Source organism: Lacerta agilis, chromosome 1 (genome assembly GCF_009819535.1).
Source record: "Lacerta agilis isolate rLacAgi1 chromosome 1, rLacAgi1.pri, whole genome shotgun sequence".
NCBI classification, from domain to species: Eukaryota; Metazoa; Chordata; class Lepidosauria; order Squamata; family Lacertidae; genus Lacerta; species Lacerta agilis.
In genome coordinates, this window is record NC_046312.1 from 5566824 (window position 1) to 5586754 (window position 19931).

At 48.6% G+C, this 19931-nt stretch overlaps 1 protein-coding gene across 1 annotated transcript in view; it reads left to right on the forward strand.

Annotated features, from left to right (window-relative positions):
• Nucleotides 1-401: 401 nt before the first annotated feature.
• Nucleotides 402-19931, forward strand: part of FBXO34 (F-box protein 34) — a 75176-nt gene continuing 55646 nt past the window's right edge. The window contains exon 1 of the mRNA XM_033167058.1: nt 402-611. The gene's annotated coding sequence lies outside the window, so the exon portion shown is untranslated. The remainder of the gene's footprint in view (nt 612-19931) is intronic.

Below are 19931 nucleotides of genomic sequence, written 5' to 3' on the forward strand. Positions count from 1 at the left end.
ACACTGTAGGCGTGGCTTCTAGATGTGATTTGACACTAAATTTTTTGCAGTTATTTGTAAAAATATGGAGGATCCATGAGGATCCGTCTAGATCCGCCTTTTACCCTTTTCCCATAGGAAATGAACCAATACTAATAATAATCGCCATAAGCGTGGCTCTCGGCGGGCCGCCCCCTTGGGCGCCGGGCCCCAGGGCCTTGGCCGCGGCGGGGCTTGTGTGGGTGTCCCGGGGGCTGAGCTTGGCCCTGGGCCCCAAATCCTGCCCGCCTGCCCCTCCCTGTCCCGGCTGCTGCTGAGGCGGCGGGGAGCCGGCGAGGCCCGCCGGTCGGAGAGGGCGCCTGGTTGGCCCAGCCCTGCCGTGCCTGCCGCAGCAGCAGCCTCCCCCGGCGGGCGGCGCCCCACTCGGCGCCGCTGCTCCGCCCCGGGCCTTGGATTGGCGGGAGGCCGCGGCTCCTCCCAGCGCGGGTCGGGGGCCGAGCGGGGGAAGCGGGACGGAGGAGACGTCGGCGAAGGTAGCGCCGGAGGAGGAGGAGGAGGAAGGAGGAGGAGAAGCGCCGCCGCCAGCAGAAAGAGAAGGAGCGTCGGAGGCCCCAGAGCCGCCCCCTCGCCAGGTGAGGCGAGGCCGCTCGCGGGAGGGCCCGCGCCGGGGGCTCGCGTGGAACCCGCCGCGGGCCTCGGGAACCACAGCGGGGGGGGTCTTCCTTCACCCCCTCACCCTTGGGAGCCGCACACCCCCAATTCCCGCTTTTCAGCGCTATAATAGGACCTGCCCCCCTTATATGAGGGTTTCCCTCCCCCTTGAAGGATTGTAGGGGAATTCTCCTTCCCTTTTTGTTGGGGGAGAGGTGATATTTGAGGCGGGGTCGTTCGGGTTCCAGCCTCATACTGGGAAGAGGAATCCCTGCTCCCCTGCACATATTTTGGGGTGTCTGTGGGGTGGAAATCGAGGCGTGGACTCGAGGTGTCTCCATCCTTTTTGGTGGGGGTCTGGACCTCCTTCTCTTTAGCTTTGGGGTGTGTGGGGACTTCTCCGTATTCAGGGCTTAAAGAGGGGGGGCCCTGCAGGATTTGGGCTGCCTTTGCATTTCAGGGTTGTTTTTTTTTGTGGGGCGGAGGCTTCTTGTCCCCATTCCCCCCACCCCCTGCTTGAGTGTAGGAGGACCCCTATATTTAGGATTTTGTCGTGCTTGGGGAATAAGGAGTTGGAGTCCCTGCTGCTTCCAGGGTTTGGGATGATGGGGAGATTTTATGTTTCCAGGAGGCAGGGATTTGAGGTGAGGACTCCTTTCTTCACACTCGTATTCTTTTCCCCTACCCCCTTTTCCCCTACTCTTTGGGATTTGAGTCTGTGCCTTTTGAAGGCTGCCCCTAAGCCAAACGGTTCCCTTAAATTCAAAAGAGGAGGATTTACACTCCTGCTTGAATTGCAAAGACCTCCTTGTTCCATCCCCTAGCACATCTCAGCCCCCTTCACATCTCGGCCCCATTTTGGCTTTGGGGATTAGGAAACTGGAGCAATTGCCGGGCTCCTTATGACGGGATGAATTTGCAACACAGAATGCACTGCCTGCTGTGTAAGAACTGGGAGCAAGCCCTGTTGAATTCAGTAGGATTTACTTCCGAGTAGCCAAACTGCGAGAGGCAGTGAAGGATAGGCGTGCCTGGCATGCTCTGGTCCATGGGGTCACGAAGAGTCGGACACGACTGAACGACTGAACAACAACAGCAGACATGGCGCTGTGGGGTAAACCACAGAGCCTAGGGTTTGCCGATCAGATGGTCGGAGGTTTGAATCCCCGCGACGGGGTGAACTCCCATTGCTCGGTCCCTGCTCCTGCCCACCTAGCAGTTCGAAAGCACGTCAAGTGCAAGTAGATCAATAGGTACCGCTATGGCGGGAAGGTAAACGGCGTTTCCGTGCGCTGCTCTGGTTCGCCAGAAGCGGCGTAGTCTTGCTGGCCACATGACCCGGAAGCTGTACGCCGGCTCCCTCGGCCAGTAAAGCGAGATGAGCGTCGCAACCCCAGAGTTGTCCGCGACTGGACCTAGCGGTCAGGGGTCCCTTTACCTTTACCTTAGACATGATTGTGATTATTTTGCTGTTGCATTTGTTACTCTCTTTTCTTACAAAGGTAGCTCTTTTGCACCGAAGCCAGTTAAAAGGCAATAAAAACCTAAAACACGGCGATTTGATGCAGTTAACAACAACAACAAAAAGGCTGGACTACAAGTCGTGCTTGGTATTGTGCTGTACGTTAATGTAGATGGGACTTTATTTGTTTCTGTCTGTGTCTGCATATAGTTAACTGGACATGCTTCCAAAGATTTCAGTGAGCTAGCATATATTTTGCCCTTCAATTTACTCACTTATTTTTGTAATTTTAAACTTGTTTTAAACTGGATTTAATAATGTGTTTTAATTGTTGCTTCCCGCCCTGGGATCTTAGCGTGAAGGGCAGGCAATAAATTGTAATAGTAATAGTAAGGGAAACCGTGTATGCCTGCGTACACAATTTTTCTCTTACCTGCACAGGTAATTGGCATGTGTGACTGTCATGTGTTTCTTTCCAAAGGGAAGGTTTGAGAAGGGACTGTGCACCCTCAGTGCTGGAGTCCTCAGTCTTTGCTCCTTGGCTGTAAAAATATAAGGTATATTCAGGCATCTCTGTTTTGTTTGAGCTATGAGGAATCCATGATGGGCATGACTGTTGCCTTTGAGTTGGTGGTAGAATAAGTGGGATTCCTGTGGTAGAATAAGTGACTTTTCACCGGTGCACACTTGTGGATATGAAGAATGAGCCCCATGGTGTTGACCTCTTACAGGATTTGTTAATGCATGTGTTTTGGGGTGCTCCCAGAGAATAAAAATGAATGGTGTTTTTGCTAATGCTATACAAATACTAGCATTCTTCTAAGCTAGTTATGCAATATGTGATCTCGTAAAATGTATTGACCACTGTACCTTAGAAGAGCTAGTTCTTTGGGGGAAAAAACCTACACCTTCCCATTGCTACCTCTATAGTAGATGTTCCCATGTCAGCCATTCATCCCTTTCCCTTTAAAGAACACCTGCCATTGCTACTGATGCTTCTGGGGAAAAGCAATTAATTACCCCATAACTAGGGTTCCTGCCAGCCAGTGTAACTTAGGAGAGCATTACCTGCCTGCTCCTTTTTCCACAAGGGCTGTCACACCAGTGTAGCTGTTGCTCCGGTGGAGGAAACAGATGAAACAAGAAGGTGATGCTGATAATAGGGTTGTCATATCTTGAAGAACACAAAAGAGGACAGCCAGAGCCAGGGAAAGAGGGGTGCTGGTGTGTGGGGCCACTGCTGCGCCAGTGTGCCTCTTTCCCCAACTTGGGCTTGGGTTGGCAGCGGCTGCAGTGTGCAGAGCCGCCTGAGCCAAGCCACAAATAAATACCCCCCCCCCCAAATCCCAGACATTTCCTTTAAAATATAATAATCCCCCGGATGGGCCTGTTGGTCCCCCCAAAAGAGGACATGTATGGGATTTCCCAGACATATGGCAACCCTAGCTGATAAAGAATTTGCTAATGGTACCTCATTCCCTTGAATCGGAATGGGGACCGGCTGCAGAGGTGATCTGTCAGTTTCGCTTTTCGCTCCTGCATTAGAGCCAAGCTGTGCATGCCTCATATTTTATCTTTAAAAATCTTCAGTTGGCAAGCTTTGTTCCCTTCGTCTCTGCTGTCCAGCTGCTACAGTTTTCAGGTAAAATGGTGCAAAGTTGAGAGACCCCCTGTCCCGACTGACACCAGCTACAAAAGCTGAGGCTGCTGAACAGGCTCTTGAGCTGCGGTGTTGTTTTGTTGGGTGTTGTTGTTGGGTTTTTGTGATTTACAGTATGTAGAAATTCTTCAGTTTGCTTGTTTATATTTTGATGTTTTATTTGTTGCTTATGACTACAGCTGTGTTGCAGTTATGTATTTTTTTCATGTTGTAAGCTGCCTGGAGTATGGTTCGAATTGTGGAAAGGTGGCAGACAAATAAATATATATGCATGCATGTATGTATCCAGTGTTTGAAATTAGTGAACAACATTTTGCACCTGGCTTCTGACCACATGCGACCAAGTGCAGATGTCCGGGCACCAGGATGGCGCATGATGTCTCCACCATCTGGAGGTGCATGCCTGGGGATCATTGGATCTGGACTGTTTACACACACTAATACCCCATCCTGTAGAATTCTGTCAGTTATATTTTATCTGCACAACAGAATGAATTTCTGGAACCAAAATGCTTTTTTCTATGCAGCCTGAGCAGGAGTGGAGCTTCATGCTCTGGAACCGGGGGGGTGGGGTGGGGTGGGAAGCAGGCGGGGGCGGGGCTGGCGTGCGTTCTGGGGGCGTGGCACGCTGCCTGCAGGGGCGGGGCGTGCGTTCTGGGGGTGTGGCGTGCTGCCTGCAGGGGCGTGGCGTGCGTTCTGGGGGCGTGGCACCCTGAGATGGAACCCTATCGGGATCTCGCTGCCTGGGGCGCCCCACCCCCTGCGCCCTGCCCTTCCTATGCCAGTGAGCAGGCGCAGTCTCCATTAAGAAGAAGAAGTTGGAATAGTCCAATATATATCTGGACTGTCCCTGGATCAAGGGACTTTTCTTCTTTAAGTTATCAAAGCTCCACACCTAGCTCAGGGTCTGAACTAGCCAAATGTTTAATTGATAATCAATCACAGTCAGTCCATCATTTGAAAAATAAGACATTAGAGCCATCTTCCCCCAAAATGGCAACTAGGTATTCTGTTTTGGCGCCTGTAACCTTGGTTTAAGGAGCCATTTTGCTCCTAGCTTATATACCGGTATCTGAGTTTCTAACGCCGAATGTATCATAAGCCATATATCAGTCAAGAGAGACCAAAGTGCTACCTTGGACCACACTTGAAAGATCATACAACTATGGCAAAAGCTCCAAAGATAATGGCTGGGAGAAATCTAGACCGAACCTTTCTCCCTAACATGCTAGATAACATTCATAGTTGAGTACTGAAATATGCCATTCCCACCTGCGGCAGCCTGAAGTGGCTCAATCCAGGAGAAGCTTTACTATTTGATTTTACTGAGAGTATAAACTGGTTCTTGCCAGTTTCTGTGTCCACAGTACCAAATTACCCATCTAATGTTAGGAATGAAATCCATGCCATACAAACTAGCAGCACAGTGTCTTAGCGGCAGCTGTGTTTTTCTAGGCGGGCTCTGCAAATGCAGTCTATTAAAATGCAGTGGACATTTTTTAAAAATAAAAAGTGATGCGTATCTTTTCATTCCTGTTTTCGTGCTTGTATGATCGATTCTGTTCCCTTCCCTTTCTTGGTCTCACTGCTGTGTGGCAGTTACATAAAGAGCGTATTGTGGAACTGGATTGGACAGAGTGTCGTCAGATGCGCAGTGACACTTCAGGATTCACTGACGATGCTCTGCAATGGGCTCGACACAGCGTGCACCGAGTGAGCTGGCACTCCTTTTCTTTTCAATTCCTTTTCTTGTAGCCTCAGCGTTGCGCTCATACTAATTGCATGGTTTTGGGTAGGTTAAATATGCTTATGCCATTTTTAAACAAAGGGCATAATGACAGTAGCTTGCGATTCTTGCTTTGGTGTTTGAGGCTTAAAGAATGTCTATGATGTGCGTTTTGAGCCGCGGTTCCAAATATGTTATTAGGATGCCAGCCTGAATCTTTTATTAACAAACGGAAGAATGTGACCCTAGGTTGCTGGGGTGGTGTGTGTGTGTGTGTGCGCGCGCGCCTGTGCGTAAGGATTTTTTTTTAAGTACAGCCTTTCTCTAATGGTTCTACCAATTAATAAGCCAACATGTTGCCATGAATAGAGTGATGGGAATTCACAGCGAATGCAAACTTGAGAGCCATATCAAAATGTGCTGCATCTCTTTTTCTATAGGAGGCACTTGCTCTTTATTTCCAGCCTGCCTTGCTTCTCCACCCTCCCACCCAAATGTTCTTCCATTAACAAATGGACTTCAGGACTCTCCCCAGACAATGCCGCTCACCAGCCCTGCTCCCCATCCTCCGAAGTGCCTTCACTGCCTTCACCTGGCTTTACCTGTGATAAAGGTAAAGAGACACCTGACCATTAGGTCCAGTTGCGGACGACTCTGGGGTTGCGGTGCTCATCTCGCTTTACTGGCCAAGGGAGCCGGCATACAGCTTCCTGGTCATGTGGCCAGCATGACTAAGCCGATTCTGGTGAACCAGAACAGCGCACAGAAACGCCGTTTACCTTCCCGCTAGAGCGGTACCTATTTATCTACTTGCACTTTGACGTGCTTTCGAACTGCTAGGTGGGCAGGAGCAGGGACTGAGCAATGGGAGCTCACCCCGTCGCGGGGATTCGAAACGCCGACCTCCTGATCAGCAAGCCCTAGGCTCTATGGTTTAACCTACAGCGCCACCCACGTCCCTTACCTGTGATAATTACTCCATATATCCTGGATGGAGAATTGTGTGTGGGTGTCGGGAACCTCTGACAAAAGCCAGAAGCCTTTGACTTCTGTGTTGCTGGAATACAGCGGACTGTACAAAAATAAGGCTTGCATCTGTTTCTCTGCCTACTTTTGCTTCTGGTCCCACCCACGATTTGCATGCGGCCCTTGGAAGATTGGCCATGGCGGAATGAAAAGTTTCCCTGTCACAGCTTTGACATGGTGGTTTGCGAGGTGGGCCCCTTCCTGCCTGCCTCCTAGTGAGCAGTCCTTCATTAAATACATTTTCATTCCCTCCTGTATACCCTGCTAGGTGAATAATAGAGCTGCTCTCCACATATCTGCTCAAAGTGCTTGGCTTCCCTACAAGCTGGAAAGGAAAACCGCTGTGTCACTACAAGGAGAGCAGATGCAGACACACACACACCCCATTATGTAGGTGTTGGTTGATTGAGAACACAACTATTCAATGCATCCTCTCTGTCTTGAGAGCTCCGAGCTTTTGCTGTTGCTTTTGACTCAAGAAATGTTCCTGGTGTTGTTGTTTTCTGGACGGCTGGGGTCATATACACTTCAGGGACCTCGTTTCAAACCTCAGCTTGGCTATGAGCATGCTTGTTGGCCTTCTGAAATGTCTCAAAGATGGAAGTATTAATGGCTTAAGCCAATAAGACAGTGTTAGAAACATAGTTATAAAAACTAGGCGCCAAATGGCTCCTTAAAGCAGGGTTGTTGTTTAGTTGTTTAGTTGTGTCCGACTCTTCGTGACGCAATGGACCAGAGCACGCCAGGCACTCCTGTCTTCCACTGCCATCCGCAGTTTGGTCAGACTCATGTTGGTAGCTTCGAGAACACGGTCCAACCATCTCGTCCTCTGTTGTCCCCTTCTCCTTGTGCCCTCCAACTTTCCCAACATCAGGGTCCTTTCCAGGGAGTCTTCTCTTCTCATGAGGTGGCCAGTGTCTTGGAGCCTCAACTTCAGGACCTGCCCTTCCAGTGAGCACTCAGGGCTGATTTCCTTAATAATGGATAGGTTTGATCTTCTTGCAGTCCATGGGACTCTCAAGAGTCTCCTCCCGCACCATAAGCAGGGTTACAGTCGCCAAAATGGAATGCCTAGTTGCCGTTTTTGGACCACATGGTTCGAAAGTCATATTTTTCAGTATGATGTTTTGGTTCCTGAAATTCATTCTGATTGTGCAGATACAATATAGTGAATAGAATTCTACAGAATGTGTGTGAAAACAGTCAAGACTCAAGGATCCTCAGGCATGCACCTCCAGATGGTGGAGACACCAGGCGCCATCCCGGTGCCCTGGCACTGATAGCCAGGTGCAAAATATTCCTTGCGCCTGACGAATTTTGAACACTGCAATAAGGATACTGTAAAGTCGACATAAAAAATGGGTGCAAAGCACCTTACAAGCTAAAAGCACATTTGAACTTTAGGGGTAGGGCCTGCCGGTAGTTTGGTTCCCAACTGAGCTCCATAATGAATGGTCTGGAGTTCATCGTTAGCCAAACCTGCATTTCCCATCTTCTCTTTTCCAGGGTTTGTTATGCTTACAGGATTATGTGTGACTGTGCAATGTTGTCTCGTTACTAAAGTGGAGAAAGCATGTTGTGCCTTACTTATACATAGAGATGAGCTGTATTTTTTGTGAATTAGGTTGGCTAGACATTTGAACCCATGAAATCAAGAGTAGCTGTGCCTCCGACTGTTGAGAAGTCTGAATCTGTTTGGAAACCAGCAGGGTGCCCTGGAGGGGATCTTGTAAGCAAGCACACAGAGAAGCCCAATACTAAATGAGACTTAAGGACTTCCGGCGGCTGGCGCCATTGCGGATGGTCCTGGGTTGCTTCGGTGGCGAGGCACCCAGTTCATCCCGGGGGTTAGGAGCCCTGCAGCCGCATGCAGGGCTCTGGTTGGGGCGCGGGAAGAGCGTCCCGCGCCCTGGGCTCCCCGGCTATGCCCGTTGTGCTCCGAACCCTTCCCCCGCGCCCCCTGTAAGGGGGGAGTGGGGGTGAAGGGACCACGGAGTCGGGCTTCAGGGGACATGCCCCAACCGGGATGTTTACATGCGGCGGCAAAGTCCGTGAGGAGCGTCTCTGTTCTACCTGTCATTAAGAAGTTGCTAAGAAACCAGAAGCTGTGAGTAATTGACTGACTCTTTGTACTTCGGGAAAAGCTCTGGGATCAAAAGAAAAGGCAGCCCGCCTCTCTCCCTTCGGGGGTTGGAAGGAATTAACTCTTTAAGTGACTGCTGCTACACTAATCACTTGAAAGTGCTTGGAATTTGAAAACTGACTCTGTAGAGATTCCCTCTCAGGGGTTAATTGAGGAAAAATATCTCCATTTGAAGTTTTGGTCTTTATACTCTGGCTTCGGAAGAAATGGCGGCGATTTGGAATTGCGCAGGAGAAAATTGAGACAAAGGAGGAAAAAGACAGGAAATGTAATTTGATACCCACCTCCCTTCCCCGAAGATGTTGGACTTTGCGCTCATGCTGGCACAGAAGGACTGGGAGGTAGAGGAAAAGCTCACTGTCTTTCAATTGGAGCTGGCTAATCGAAAATTAAGAGTCTTGTGTGGGATTATAAATGGAAATAATCTGTATTCCACAGAGGAGGCTTTCCAAAAAATTTACTCAATGGAAACAGACTTTTGCAAAGAGCTGGAAGATGTGCTGGAAGGATGGTCTGAGATGGCAGAGCAAATCCGATTGGAACAGGGACTGTTTTCAGGGGGTGGCAGAAACCCTGAAACGGAAAGTTTTTTAATATCTAGATTCCGAGGTGGCAGCTCGGGGTCGAGGGACAGAGAATTAAGATTTCTACAAGAAGAAGAATTTTGGTACAAAGCTACGGAGAAGCTCAGAATGCAGAGGATGAACATCTTGGAGCTCGATGCAGGGTTTGTTGTGGTTGTAACCTGGATCTGTGGACATTCAGAAGCATACAATAGGGGATTCGGTTCTGGTGAAAGACAGGAGAAGACAATGGACAAAAGGGGAGTGGGTTGAATTAATCATTGTATAACATAGATGGTCTGCCATGGTATCCGAAATCGGAGTGTGAAGTTTGTTAAATAAGTTTATTTTAAATAAGTAAGGAGATATTGAATTTAAGTTAAAAGCAGCATGCTAAATGATAGAAGAAATAAGTTTAGCTCTAAGAATATTTGGTTAAGTTTTAGGTTATAATGCAAAAGATAAGACAAAGGTGTTTTTTCTTTCTATATCAAGATAAGTTAAACTTCTATGGAGAAAAGATGTTAAGGAGAAAGTGTATTGTATTAAAACCGAAGGTGTATAGGCGGGGGAAGTCAAGTGTCAAGATTCGGAACTAGAATTTTTTTTTTTTTTTTTTTTTTCTATAGCAAGATATACAGATAAGAAGAAGAATCCTGACATTATGTGTATGTGTAATTGTATTTGTGTTTGTTTTGATATTTGTAGGTGTGGGGGTTGGGTTTATGTTGTTTTGTGAAAATGCCAATAAATTCTGTTAAAAAAAAAAAAAAATACTAAATGAGACTTAAGATAAGCGGTGAGAAGGAATGGTCAGGCACTGACCTCCTTAGCTTCAGAGATGGAGACTACACCACCAGGTGCCTTCAGAGCATCTGATAGCAGCTTGCAAGCTAATGATGGGGGATAATAAAACCCCCTCTTCAGATGCCGATCTGAAGTGTTGGTCCCAAGGCTGACATAAACTGGGAGTGGAACATCTGGCGTAATTTCTGATCAGCGCCTTCTTAAGAAGGTAGGCAATACACTGCAGCTTTTCTCTTACGGTTTATAGCTTCCTCAAGTCTACCATTGACTCTTCTCTCCCCAGTCATAACATGTAAATGCACTTGTTCCGCTCATAAACGTCGCTTCCCCTCTGGACTTTCACTTGTGATGAGTTTGGCCTTTGAAACCATAGCTGGCAAGTTCTCTGCCGTGCGTTTCCTCTTTAATAAATGGATAATCTTTTGCTTCGGGGACTGGGTGTGTTTGGGATACTGAGTGCAAAAGAGGGAAGGAGTGTCCAAACAGCTAGGGAGTGAAAGAGTCTCATTCACTAGTTGTGCTGGCACTGCATCCAGCATGTGCCTGCTGTTTCATGGCACTGCCTATCAGCGGTTTTTATTGGGTTTTCAGCAAACGCATGGCAGCAGCTGAAATAAAAACTTGGGTGATGAACAGTCATTAAACAATCAACGCCACTCCCTTACGCTCACCCTGTTTCTTCCTAGTCTTGTGTGAGTTGCTCCCTTCTAGAAAATACATTAAAAAAACAACAGCTGGGCTCAGATCTCTTTGCACACATTTCATCGTATATGGGCCGTTATTTTTGTTGCCATCCATCTGACTCAATAGACAATGGAGTGCGCCTCCAGGGGTGAAGTCAAACAGCTGTGTTAGCGGTACTGAAGCGACCTACCCGGGGTGCAAGCCTGGCCAGTGTGCATGGAGGCCCTGGGCTGCCCAGACGAAAGACCCCCCTCTTGGACTCACTGATGTGGTCCCAAGGAAAGCAGAGCAATACATTTGGCTGGAAGAGTCTCCTGTCTAAAACCCTGGCACATGGAAGATGGAACAAGCTTGTTTTCTCCTGCTGCAGAGGGTAGGGCTCGAAGCAATGGCTTCAAGTTACGAGAAAGGAGATTCCAACTAAACATCAAGAGTAACTTTCTGACAGATAAGAGCTGTTCAGCAGTGGAACAGACTCCCCCGGCATTAGTGCCTCCAACTGTGAAGGCAGAGCATAGCCATCGTGGCTAGTAGAGTCATCTTCAAATATCTGGAGGGCTGTCACATGGAAGAGGGAACCAGCTTGTTTTCTTCAGCTCTGGAGGGAGGACTCGAACCCATGGCTTGATGGAGATTCCGACTAAACATCAGGAGGAACTTTCTAAGAGTGAGAGCCGTTTGACAGTGGAACAGTCTCCCTCAGGAGGTGGCGGACTCTCCTTCCTTGGAGGTTTCCAGGCAGAGTTTGGATGGCCATCTGTCATTGATGCTTTAGTTGAGGTTCCTGCATTGCAGGGGGTTGGCCAAGATTACCCTTGGGGTCCCTTCCAACTCTACAATTCTACAATTCTATGATCCTGAAGGGCTGCTGCCATGAGTGTAGACAATACTGAGCTTAGATGGACCAATGTCCTTGACCTCCATATAAAGTAGCTTCCTATGTTCCTGTATCAGTTGCAACAGGACCTCACATGTTTATAGAACAAGATACTGGGCCATCATGAGAACCTACTGATCTAGACACTGCCTGTTTCCATTTTCAGGAGGGTTGGAGCTTGGGTGAGACCTGCTGTTTCAGCGGTGAAGCTGTTCAGACTGACAGCTGCTGATCCGTGCCATACCCACACTGGTTTCTGAATGTTGCATGTGGAATACCCCGTTAGCTGGGGGAAATCTTTTGTAGGAACAAGATCGGCCAGGTTTCTCCAACTGCGCCAGTCTGCAGGTGGCTAAAGAAGTGTCTCGTAGAAATCTGGTGGTTGACCCACAACTCGCACTTGGGGGCTTAGAGTTTTGTGTGGTGGAAGATTAGATAGTGTATTTGACTCTGAAGACATAGAGGGAGCGCACACAGGAGTAGTTGTAGATCATTTCCTGAAGTGAGGAGGGTAGGAGTGTAGTAAACTGCACCCCGAGTCGCATTGATTCACCCAGCCCCGTATTGTCCACATTGAGTTCAAGCAGCTCTCCATCCCTACCTGAAGATGCCAAGGACTGAAACTTGGAAAGTTGTGCTGTACCACTAAACTACAGTCCTTGAAAAGAAGGGAAACGTCACACCTGTTTGCCTTTTTGTGTTTTAAAACAGCTCTACTGCCCTCCTGCCTGTATCTGGATACAATTCAGAGTGCTGTTTTTAACTTTCAGGCACCCATTACGGCTATGACTCAGGGCACAGGTAAGGACTGCCCACTCCCATACAAACCACAGGCATTTGGGGGTCCCTTTTGGAGGCTGTTCTCTGGGTGTCTCCAACACTGGAGGGGCAGCGGGTGGCAAATGTGTTGGGTGCTGCCCTTTCAGAGGGCAGCACCCAACTACAGCATATCCTCTCCACAGAGAACACATGCAGGGTTAAGTTTTAGGTGCTTGGGTGATGACTTCACTAGCCTGTGCTTTTAATGAATGGTGGTTTCATAGAATCATAGAGTTGGAAGAGACCACAAGGACCGTCCAGTCCAACCCCCTGCCAAGCAGGAAAAGGTTTTGATCTCTTCTGCTGAGAACTTCTGCATGTTGTTGTTTTTGCTTCTTGATGGCTGCTTTTTTAGCACACCATTTTGATCTGACTCTTTTAAACTTAAAAAACAATAGCCATCTCTGTGTTGTTTCTATTGCACCACTGCTTTTGTTTTCAGTTATTCCCCATTCCCCCAAATGTACACGGTACAAAGAAATAAAAGTGAGAGACAGACAGATATCTTTGAAATGGACTGGAAAAATTTCAAAATGTCATGCTTATGCCTAGCATCCTGAAGCATTTCTCCAGCTGACATAGACCTAGCGGTTGTGTGTAGTTTAGCCTTAAAACCTCACGGTGCTGTTTTCCCGTTTGGTGTATGTGCACAAGGGAAGGGTAGGCTGGGAGCCTGCATAGATGTAGCTTTTTGCTATCAAAATGCTGTGTGTCTTTCGACCTTCTGATTTTATCTTTTTTAAAACAACATAAGCTGGGGAGACATGGTTGATGATTCCCCCTCCCTGTTTCTTATTGGAGCGTAGTGGCCCATGAAAATCCAAATACGCTTTCAGTTTAGAGAAATGCACAATTGCAAACAATAAGTGACTTTTTCAAAATGCCCTCCAGCGGCGGCAATTTCTCCTTGCGCACAAAGCAGTCCTGTTTACAACTTGGGAGAGTTATGTTAAGTGGTTTTTCCAGCAGATATTTTGAATCCTTTGAAGCTGCCTCCTAGCCATACAAGCCTAGAACATAGGTGCGAAAACCACAGGGGTACCATTTGCTGCTCAAAAGACCTGTTCTTTCCTTGAGGGCAGTTTTATTTTGCTAGTTGTTTTCCAGAAAACCCACATTATGCCCCCCCTCCCTTGTGAGCAGTTTGTGGGTTCAAAGGTCACAGTAACTTAAACATGTGTGCTTTTCTGTGCATTTGGCTGTCTGGAGGACCGTAGGAACTGAGCTGCGTGATTGGGCTGAATTAACTGCGTCTGTTGCGTTTCTTGTACTGCATTATTTTCCAAAAAGAAAATAAAAATGTGTTAACACAACCTGATTCCTAATTGGAATTTTCCCAACCTTGCGTCCAAAGCCATGGGTTGTACCCAACAGAGTTGTCTATTTAGTGCAAGGACTTCCCCCCTTCTCTCCCCACCCCCTTGTCCCCTTTTCCTGCCCAGATCTGCTCCAGAGGGTTGGTGGGAGGTCCAGAACAGACTGGGGCAGGGAGATGACACGTGAGCCAGTGTGGTGTAGTGGTTAAGAGCGGTAGACTCGTAATCTGGTGAACCGCGTTCGCGTCTCCGCTCCTCCGCATGCGGCTGCTGGGTGACCTTGGGCTAGTCACACTTCTCTGAAGTCTCTCAGCCCCACTCACCTCACAGAGGAAGGGAAAGGAGAATGTGAGCCGCTTTGAGACTCCTTGGGGTAGTGATAAAGCGGGATATCAAATCCAAACTCTTCTTCACGTCCATGGCTTCTTTAGATACAGATCCATGGACTTCTTTAGATACAGATCCATGCCACTCAATAGCAGTTGGTAGAAATCTCAAGTGGGGTTTGGGGCGCAGCAAATGACGCTGCCGGGTACCTTAGCCCTCAAGGTAACCCCCCTTGAGGTGACCGGGTCCGCTTAGCCTTTGCGCGACCCCTAATCCCCCTCAGTACGCTCGGAACTCCCGAGAGGGAATTTCCACGATCCGACGATGGCTGCAGCTCCACCGGAAGTCTTTAGATACAGATCCATGCCACTCAATAGCAGTTGGTAGAAATCTCAAGTGGGGAGAGGGGCTGTTGCGCTCAGCTCCTTTGTTCAGGCTTCCCATTGAGGCATCTGGTTGACCACTCTGAGAGCAGGATGCCGGACTAGATGAGCTACCGGTATTCCCTTTACCCAGAAGCCAGGCGCTTTGATGTTCTTAACAAGTGGATTTCTGCCCTTCGCTGCTGCTTCCTACGTGGGAATCTAGCTTGTGCCGAGTCAGACGATTGGTCCATCTAGATCAGTCTTACCTACACAAATGTTTCTCAGACTTGGATCTTCAGCTGTTGTGGGACTACAACTCCCATTGCCCCTAGCTAGCAGGACTAGTGGTCAAGGTCAGGGATGATAGGAGTTGTAATCCAGTAACAGCTTGGGAACCAAGTTTGAGGAACACTGTTCTACACTGATTAGCAGTGGTTCTTCAGGGTTTCAGACCAGGAGACTTTCCCATTCCTACCTGGGATTTAACCAGGGACCTGTTGCATACGAAAGCAGATCCACAAGCAGCCCCAGGACTCTCCAGATTGCAGTTTGAAAACCACTGGTCTGGCGGGATGCTTAGTTTCTTCTTATCTCCCTTTCTTTCCTTGCCATTTTTCGTATCCACAGCCAGGATTTTACCCTAGCAGTCTTCCTGCTTTGGTAATGCTGATTTTTTGCGTGGTGGGGTGTTTGCTTCTATCTGCTTGCAGTTCTCTCTTTAAGTTTGTGATTTTGAGCGGTAACGTCAAATGACACTCTGCTGCAGGAGAAGGTCCTGCTGATTAGAACCAGCTAACTTGTGGGGGAAAGTGAGCGTGACGCTGCCGAGGTCACGAGGGTTTTCAAAACAGCAGAATGCGGTGAGCTGCAACAGCTGCAAAAAGCGACGTGTTTAGATGACGCCTGGAGTTGGGCTCTTGCCAGTTTTTAAAGGATAATTGGTTGTAATTCGACAAGCAGTGCGCTGGTTTTGCGGTGCTTGGATGCACACCTGCGTCTCTTCCTGATGGGAGCCAGAGAGGACACTCGTGATTCAGAATTCGACAGATGACAGGGTTGGCTCGTTCACATGCTTCGTTCATGTGCGTATGGGGCTGGTTTCAGCCCTTTTACCGAATAAAGAGAGACTGATGAATGACCACGTAAGCTGCCGTTGTGATTGCTCATGCATTCCAGCAGAGTTCACACACCGCTGCTCTTGGTATTAGATCAGAAGGACTGCTTTGCTGTGTCAAACCAGTGTCAACCTATCCCGGCACCTTGTCTGCTACCGTGAACAGCCAGTGGCCTCCAGATGCTTACTAGCAGAACTTGGAAAAAGATGGCCACCCTCTATATCAGCCTTCCCCAACCCTGGCACCCTCCAGATGTTTGGGGCTGTGATTCCCATCAGCTGTGTTGGCTGGGGTTGATGGGTAGTGTAAATCCAAAATGGGTGGCACAGCACCTGTGAATTGTACCTCTGCATAACCAGACCTCCAGTGAGTGACAGGTCCCACTCTCATCCACAAGCAGTCCCCACTTTTGTTTGTTTGCTTATTAAATTTGTATACTGCCCTATACCCTGTAGGTCTTAGGGCTGTTCACAACACAAAGTTACAGCAGCACAAAATACTTAATAAAAATAATTACAACAATTAACAATACTAATGTATATAAACTAATAAAAAAAATACGCTCCCCAACAGAAGCCTCTAAACAATCCCCCAGCCCACCGATACCAATACAAAAATCCAAATTAACACGTAACATTTTTTAAAAGCCCCACCCTCCAGATAATACAACACCCACCCAAGTTAAAACCCCACCCCTGGTTAAAACAACCTAGCAATTTCCCGCTGGTCTGCTCATTTGCCCTCCACCAGTGCCTGCCTTACTCAAGCAGTAAAAACAGGAGGGTGGGGAAGCGACACAAAAAAGCAGAGTTTCTCTATCCCCACCCCCCACAGAAAACCCCTTTTTGTAGCTGATGCTCTGTTTGAGCTTTATCCTGCCCATCCTTTCCTTTCCAAAGGCGGGCGGTCTGCCTCGGTTACCCTTAAGGAAGAGTTTAGGCTTAACTCGCAGCAACGATGGCGGTGAAATCAAAAGCCATGGATGCCGAACAGTAGTGGCTCTGCTGCTTTTAGTGCATAGGAAAGTCCCTTGCCCGTTATAAGGGGCTGTGCTTTGCTCTGACATGCGATCCCTTAAGGTGCTGCCCATCTTGGCATATACTGAAAAAATGACAAGAATGTCTGTTGGAAATGGCACATCAAAATAAAATAAAAAATTCCTTCCAGTAGCACCTTAGAGACCAACTAAGTTAGTTCTTGGTATGAGCTTTCGTGTGCACGAAAGCTCATACCAATAACTAACTTAGTTGCATGCACATTTCTTCAGGTACAGGTCTCTAATGTGCTACTGGAAGGAATTTTTTATTTTATTTTGTTTTGACTATGGCAAACCAACACGGCTACCTACCTGTAACTGGAAATGGCACATCTATTCCAATGGAGTCTTGCATTTGCAGCTCCCATTATTTCCTCTGGCTGTTGTCTCTGGTGGGTCATCCTTGTCATTCCTTTTAGTACATCCCATCAGTTTTTGCCTATTGCTTCTCAGAACCTTTGCTTCTGCCGATGGGCGGGTCCAGATGCCAAAGTGGGTGGAGCAATGTATGTAAATTTTACCTTTGTTTTGCAGGCTACTTTCTGCACACGCTTGCACATGCATGTACCCTTCCCCCAAGCAAGAAGTATTATTGGAGTTCAGCTCGGAAGAGGGTGCAAAGCAGTGCCAGGTAGGGGTGTGGTCTAGGGAAAGGGGGTGTGGTTTGGGAGAGTCCCAGGGGCCAGATAGCGGAAGACGGAAGGGCCGCTTTTGGCTTCTGGAAAGAGGCAATTGAAATTCAGCAAGTTCAGATCTCTCATAATGTTTGAAGCTGCATTGGGTCTAGCCACACTTTCAAGTCTCAGAGGAGAAAATAATAAGAAGAAGAGTTTGGATTTGATATCCCGCTTTATCACTACCCGAAGGAGTCTCAAAGCGGCTAACATTCTCCTTTCCCTTCCTCCCCCACAACAAACACTCTGTGAGGTGAGTGGGGTGAGAGACTTCAGAGAAGTGTGACTAGCCCAAGGTCACCCAGCAGCTGTATGTGGAGGAGTGGAGCCGCGAACCCGGTTCCCCAGATTACGAGTCTACCACTCTTAACCACTACACCACACTGGCTCTCATATTTATTTGCTTTTTTTAGTTCTTGAAGTTCTTGATGGTGGCAAGTCCTACTTTTCCAGTTTACCTCTTTCTTTCAGAGATGCATGGAGGCCAAGAAAAATAAACCGGTACTTGCTCATTAGCTTTGACGCGAGGCACAAATAAGCTTGACAGCTTCGGAACAACTGATGCTATCAATAGTGGGGATTGTCGTCACTCTTGTGGTTTGCGGTGATCTCTTTATTATGATTTTGGAGATAATAAGAGCTTATTCATACATGGTAAGGTATGAATGGTTTTCTCTGCCGTAATAATAATAATAATAATAATTTATTATTTGTACCCCGCCCATCTGGCTGGGTCTCCCCAGCCACTCTGGGCGGCTTCCATCAAACATTAAAATACATTTAAAATATCACAGTTTAAAAACTTCCCTAAACAGGGCTGCCTTTAGGAATTTTATGAATGTCAGGTAGTTGTTTATTCCCTTGACTTCTGATGGGAGGGCGTTCCACAGGGCGGGCGCCACTACCGAGAAGGCCCTCTGCCTGGTTCCCTGTAGTTTTGCTTCTCGCAGTGAGGGAACCGACAGAAGGCCCTCGGCGCTGGATCTCAGTGTCCGGGCTGAATGATGGGGGTGGAGACGCTCCTTCAGGTATACAGGACCGAGGCCGTTTAGGGCTTTAAAGGTCAGCACCAACACTTTGAATTGTGCTCGGAAACGTACTGGGAGCCAATGTAGATCTCTCAGGACCGGTGTTATGTGGTCCCGGCGGCCCCTCCCAGTCACCAGTCTAGCTGCCGCATTCTGGATTAATTGCAGTTTCCGGGTCACCTTCAAAGGAAGCCCCACATAGAGCGCATTGCAGTAGTCCAAGCGGGAGATAACTAGAGCATGTACCACTCTGGCGAGACAGTCCGCGGGCAGGTAGGGTCTCAGCCTGCGTACCAGATGGAGCTGGTAGACAGCCGCCCTGGACACAGAATGAACCTGTGCCTCCATGGACAGCTGTGAGTCCAAAATGACTCCCAGGCTGCGCACCTGGTCCTTCAGGGGCACAGTTACCCCATTCAGGACCAGGGAGTCCCCCACACCCACTCGCCCCCTATCCCCCAAAAACAGTACTTCTGTCTTGTCAGGATTCAACCTCAATCTGTTAGCCGCCATCCATCCTCCAACCGCCTCCAGGCACTCACACAGGACCTTCACCGCCTTCACTGGTTCTGATTTAAAAGAGAGGTAGAGCTGGGTATCATCCGCATACTGATGAACACCCAGCCCAAACCCCCTGATGATCTCTCCCAGCGGCTTCATATAGATATTAAAAAGCATGGGGGAGAGGACGGAACCCTGAGGCACCCCACAGGTGAGAGCCCAGGGGTCTGAACACTCATCCCCCATCACCACTTTCTGAACACGGCCCAGAAGGAAGGAGCGGAACCACTGTATAACAGTGCCCCCAGCTCCCAACCCCTCTAGCCGGTCCAGAAGGATGTTATGGTCGATGGTGTCAAAGGCCGCTGAGAGATCCAGCAGAACTAGGAAACAGCTCTCACCTTTGTCCCTAGCCCGCCGGAGATCATCGACCAGCGCGACCAAGGCAGTTTCAGTCCCATGATGAGGCCTGAATCCCGATTGGAAGGGATCCAAATGGTCCGCATCCTCCAGGCGTGCCTGGAGTTGTTCCGCAACCACCCGCTCAATCACCTTGCCCAAGAATGGTAAATTTGAGACTGGGCGATAGTTGGCCATATTGGCCGGGTCTAAAGATGTTTTTTTAAGAAGCGGTTTAATGACCGCCTCCTTCAGCGGGTATGGGAAGACTCCCTCACAGAGGGAAGCGTTCACCACCCCGCGGAGCCCATCGCCCAGTCCTTCCCGGCTCGCTTTTATTAGCCAGGATGGGCAAGGATCAAGGACACAGGTGGTTGGTTTCACTCGTCCAAGCAGCCTGTCCACATCCTCGGAGGTAACAGATTGAAATTGATCCCATGAAACATGACTAGACAGAGCTCTAGCACTCTCCCGCCCCAGCCCTGCTCCCACGGTGGAATCTACCTCCTTCCGAATCTGAGCGACTTTATCTGCAAAAAACTTTGCAAAAGCATTGCAGGAGATCTTGGGGTCCCTACCAGGCCCCGATGACGATGGTGGTTCTGCTAAACTGCGAACCACCTGGAAGAGTCTCCTGCTGCTGTTTTCTGCAGATGCAATAGAAACGGTGAAGAAGGCCCTCTTCGCCGTTGCCATTGCCACTTGGTAGGCTCGAAGTTGAGCTCTAGCCAGTGTCCGGTCAGATTCAGAATGAGTTTTCCGCCACCGGCGCT